At 33.4% G+C, this 5,931-nt stretch overlaps 1 pseudogene; it reads left to right on the top strand.

The window, feature by feature from the left end:
* The first annotated feature begins 3,080 nt into the window (after positions 1–3,080).
* Positions 3,081–5,557, top strand: LOC132301085 (F-box protein FBW2-like; annotated as a pseudogene).
* Positions 5,558–5,931: the final 374 nt, after the last annotated feature.

A 5,931-nucleotide genomic window follows, 5' to 3' on the forward strand; every position in this document is an offset into this window, starting at 1 on the left:
CTCAATTACTCAGTTTGCTTGTCACTATCTTAGATAAGCTCATGTCATACGTATTAGTGTCAAAATTCAAGAATATATTCAATTTTCTCTTCTAGACAAGGAAACCCACGATCGGACAATGACGGTGATTTCTTGTTCTCGAAATTTTTATCTTTATTTGAATTAATGGATTTAGATATCACTTTGACAATTCTTAGTCATTTCAAAAGGGCAAGAATATACCATTTTTACTTAATGAAAAAAATATTTTGCAATTTCTTTCTAACAAAGAATCATATAGCTTAATACACTTGGGATTGGGAGGGAGTTTATCAATTTTAATAATTGTTGTATGGTTTGGGGCTTTGAAACCAAAAATCAATTTCAATATAATTGGGCCGGTTTGCATGTGGTTTATTCATTGTTGGGTTAGGTCCAAAGAAAGTCCATTTCATTTATCTTCAATTCTCCACGAGTTTGTAGAAAGTAGAAGGCCTGAAGATTAGTAGAGCTCCTGGGGCTTTAAAACCAAAAATCAATCTCAATATAATTGGGCCGGTTTGGATATTTGGTTATTCATTGCTGGGTTGGGTCCAAATATGGACGGGTTTGCATATGGTTATTCATTGTTGGGTTAGGTCCAAATAAGTCCAATTTCAGTTTTCCACAGTACCTGTGGGTTATTCATTGTTGGGTTGGGTTCAAATATGGACAGGTTTCCATATGGTTATTCATTGTTGGGTTAGGTCCAAAAAAGTCCAATTTCATTTATCCACAGTACTTGTGGGTTATTCATTATTGGGTTGGGTCCAAATATGGACGGGTTTGCATATGGTTATTCATTGTTGGGTTAGGTCCAAATAAGTCCAATTTCATTTAGCCACAGTACTTGTGGGTTATTTATTGTTGGGTTGGGTCCAAATAAGTCCAATTTCATTTACATTGGCTGATCCAAACTCAATTTTAAGATTAAATTTGCATGAACATTACAAACAATAATCAGCTTTACTTGATGAGAATGGGGTAAAAGAAAAAAGTTTATGGTGAATTATCATGGGCTTGGAAAAGCTTTATGCATGTAAGAGAGGTGTCGTTGAGGAGCCGGATACTCTATGGTACAGATGTTTGCATCGGATGAATCCCAACAGTTACATATGTGAATACTTACATGCGTGTGAGTTGGGATCCGTCCGATACAGTATAACAGCATGTTGTATTGTAGTGAATCTCAACTATTGTTGAGGAAAAAGTTAAAATTGAGATGATTTCTCTGAAAATTTACACTTATCACGTCATATATGTATATACATATATGAATGAGTTTGTGTTTATAGTGGAAGTGAGAGAAATGGTAGTTAATGTGCTTTGTCCTTCTTCTTTTTTTAAACCAAAGATCTTTGTCTATCAAATTACGTATGCAAAATGTCTTTAAATCTTTCACACAGTAAAAAATCTTTCCCATTTTATGTAATTTCTGTAAAGCCTTCCATTTAATTGCAGTTGTGCAGACCTATCCTAACTCAGCTTTCCCTCTCCTTCTATATCTGAACCCTTGGCTAGCGCTGGAGGAAAGAGTGAGACAACAGATTGTGTTAGAGAGAGAGAGAGAGGCTATTGTTTTTAGAGTGAGAGAGTTAATGGTCATTAATGGAAGAAAATTATAAGTTAGTACGAGGCTAAATGTAATTATGTGTCTTCACATATATTATTAGGATGAAATTGTCTTTCAAAAATTTTAGTCTTGAGACTAAAATTTTAATCCCAAAATAGTTTGCAGTATTGGTCACGGTCGGAGTATCGGTTATGATTGCGGTATAACGGATTAGAACAAAGTTAATATAAACTGGCCAATACGGATCGCATATCGTGCTTGAAAAAGAGTAGTTGACCATGTTGTTTGTTACAAAAGTGCAACCTAGAAGGAGATAATTGTAATAATCAAATATGTAGGGGTGGTTTGTGTATTTTTTTTCCTATCAAGAGGGGAGGTAAGTGTAATTTATCCTTTTTTATTCTTTTTTGGCAAAATACTCCTTAAATACTCTTGAAAAAACTTGAATTTTTAATTTAAAAGGAGAAGATATATTATTAATAGACCACAAAGCCTTGGTGGTCGTGAAGATGTAGTTTAGGCAAATTATTTATGTTACAATTTTGAAGAGGAAATGCACGATTGAAAATATCCTCTATAATACACATTTATATATTGTATATATTGTATAAATAAATCAAGAATGTAACATTCATTATTTGAAGATGAAACATTTTTAAACATAGAATAAAATATTCTTCTATTTTACATTGGTGTTTGCATCTAATTGAATTGTGTGAAATTGGTAATCTATTTCTCTGCATTATTAGAACCCAAATCATTGAGATAATGAATATTTATTTATTTATAATGAATATTAAGCCAGTATGATAAAGTGCATTGAATAATTCAAAAAATTCGAGAAGATCTTAAACTTTCTACCAAAAAAAAAAAAAAAACAAACAATCTAAATTGAAAAAATCCTAATTTTAAAGAGTAATGAATCAATGGACTTGAGAAGATCATGAAATAAAATAAATAAATAAAAAATATTGGTGATTTCTATTATTATTCTTTAAATATTGTTACTGTAAGATGGATTTCATGAGTATTGATGAGACATACAATTTAAAAGACGTTAAAATTTCATTTAAAATAGATCATATAAATCATTCAAATTTTACATTTTCCTCTTTTTAATTTTACTTTATAATATTTTAAATTAACTTATTTTTATTTTCTATTTTTCAGAGAGAAACACTTTAATATTTGACCAGATGATCATGTAATTTATGCATTTTTTTCTTTTTTCTTTTTTTTTTTCTTTTCTTCTTTAAGGACAAATGTAGAAGGTCGTCCTTGTCTGAACGTTCGCATGTAAGATGATCCCCGACCGTTGGATACGTTTCACAAAATCAAATAATCCGACGTGTCATTCATCCGACCACCTCTTCCTCACTAAACACAGGAAAACCAATCATCTCCCAACAAAAAGAAGCTCTCTCCCGGCATGTCAAGATCTTTATAGTGAGAGAAACCTATACATATAGAGAGAGAGAGAAAGCCAGAGATGTACAGCCACAAAAGGCTGTGCTCCGACACCGGTGAAAACGACGACCGAGACGAAGTGGGTTATCGGTCTTTGGATGGTCTGAACCCGGAGATACTGGCTCTGATATTCGTACGAATCCCTGCGGACCAGATGGTCCGGTCCGTGCCTCTGGTCTGCAGGTCGTGCCTGGCGGCGGTCGCCGGACCGTACTGCTGGACCGACATCGACCTCTAGCAGTGGTGTCGCCGGTGTAACAGGCCGTACCTCATCGACTCCGCCGTCAGGAAGTTGGTCCGTCATAGCAAATGCACCTTCCAGCGACTCTGCGCTTACAAGCTCGGCAATGGCGGATTTTCCTTTGTCGCCAACTGGTACATATACTATAATATACATATATTATACATAAATATACATATGTAGATATATATACAAAAAAGGAAAAAGTTGATGCGTTTGTAGAAAATGGTAATGTATATATACACACGAGTGTATTTTATTGAGGGTGATGTATGATAAATGCATTTCTTCATGTATATACATGTATATCGAGGTAATTTTTGGGTTTTTCTTAGTTTTGGGATTTATTTTCGACTCTGGTCTAACAAAGCCAATAGAACGTATATTGTGTTGGGTTTAAGATCAAATTGTTGGTATAGTGTGGTCGATTGGACCTTTGTTCTGTTCTTTTGTTAGATTTTTAATATGAAAATCAGTGTTTTAATCTTTAGATTTGAATACGGTACATTTTTTTTTTTTTTTTTTAGATTTACTCATATTTCACAGATTATAGTGGAGTTGTTGAGTTTAGTGTTTATAATAAAATGTTAATCTTTATGTTGAGAAACAGAGTCTGAATCAAAATTTGTTGGCTTAGCTAGAAATGTAGTTATATGCATTACGGCGAATATACCATTTATTTTCTTTAGATCATAAATGAAATTTACACTCATCTGATCACAAATAGAAGAAAAATAAGAAAATTTGCTGGTGTTGGGATGATGTTTAGTTTACAACTCATCTAAATGCAACTGAGGAGATACAAATTTCAAGGAGTCTTGAATTTCATATCGGTTTAACGTACTTGTTCATTTGTGTGTGCTTTTGGAATTTTTCATCCCACAATTTTATATATTTGTTCTGCATTTTAGCGTAATGTTGATGATTATTACATACATGGGCTGATTTAACTTTGTTTAAATATAAAATGAGTTGGTTTGTTTTATGAAGTGATTCCAAAATATAAAAAATTAATTACACGACTTTGGAAATTAGAAAACCTAGCCGGAATAATTGTTGTGTGCGCTCTTGGAATTTTTTGTCTCACAAGTATATACAGTATATCTGTCCTGCATTTTAGTGTAATGTTGATGATTGTGACTTACATGGGCTGATATAACTTTGCTTAAACATAATGAGTTGGTTTGTTTTATGAAGCAATACTAATAGATTGAGAATGAATTACAAACCTTTGGAAAACAGAACCTAGCTGGAGTACTTTTTTTTAGTGATGGAGCACTTTGAAATTTAATTTAGCAAGTCTGTTGTCTCATATTCTTTTTATAATTTTTTTTTATTATTTCCAAACCTGTCGTGCTATATAATTTCCTTGTTTTTAAGAAAAAATGGTATGGCAGAGAACCATTGTGATTACAAAATTCTTTATCTATACTCTTTAATATATAATGAAATATACATATATATATATATATATATATATATATATGTCATTATTTAAGACAGTTGATCGTTTGAGGATAAGACAAAAAGTTCTTGATAGTTAAGTTCAGTTAAGTTTATCTTTTTTCTTAGAAATGATCCACAAAATTATTAAGTTCAGAAGTTCCATTCACTAATATTTACATCACATATATACAAACAATTTTCAAGTTCTAGAGCAAAACAGTGTAATTTCCAATTATTGCAAACATGAAGAACTTTTCTTTCTTCATTTTACTTGTAGTGGGAGATGTCTCAAAGTTCTGATAATTCCTATGAGTGAGGTCACTGACCAAATGGTGGAAAGACATGCCGAATCACTTGCTAATCTGACATTGTTGGACATTAGCAATTGTTTGAAGATCACTTGCAAAGGGCTTGAAGCTTTCGGGAAGCAATGCAAGTCCCTGATTCACTTGAAAAGGAACATGCCCCCACCGTTGGAGGCGCCTAAACAAGCAGTGGCTTCCAAGGTTGATGATAGTGAGGCGACGATCATAGCTGATACAATGACGGGGCTCCACCACCTTGAACTTATATTTGGTCGCTTTGGCGATCGTGGCCTTGATGCTATCCTTACCAAGTGTAAGGCACTTACCCATCTTGACATTCAAGGATGTTGGAGCGTGGAGTTGAATGGTAATCTTGAGGACAAATGTGAACAACTTGTGGTCTTTAAGAGCCCTTGGATTGCTGACTATTACAGTGGAGGTTCTTCAGAAAGTGACGACAATGAAGCTGATGCTAGTGAAGAAGCTTCTTTCTCCGACTCAGATTAGATTTTGCTTTGCTTTGTTTTGTGGTGGTTTTGGTATCATATATGCATACATGCCTTGATTGGATAGTTTGGTATACCATACTATCAATAGATATAGTCGGGAAAGTTTTTTGTTTCTTTTTGGTAAAATACATCCTCAAAGTTTGTATAAGAATCGAAAGAACCTGGTTGAAATCAATCCTATATCATAGGAGGTGGAACTGGCTACCTGAAGCTACCATTTATATGGACTTAATTAGCATTGTATGCTAATTTATATGATCAAATATGATTTCTTTCAGGTTCTTTACTCTCTAGCTTTCTTCAATTACGTATATTTTTAGTGCACTTGACAGATTCAGAAGTTGAATGATTTGTTTGCATAAGTTATCCTTG

Source organism: Cornus florida, unplaced genomic scaffold, assembly GCF_030987335.1.
Source record: "Cornus florida cultivar Cherokee Brave unplaced genomic scaffold, ASM3098733v1 CherokeeBrave_3.0.0_Hap2_Chr03, whole genome shotgun sequence".
In the NCBI taxonomy this organism is placed as follows: Eukaryota; Viridiplantae; Streptophyta; class Magnoliopsida; order Cornales; family Cornaceae; genus Cornus; species Cornus florida.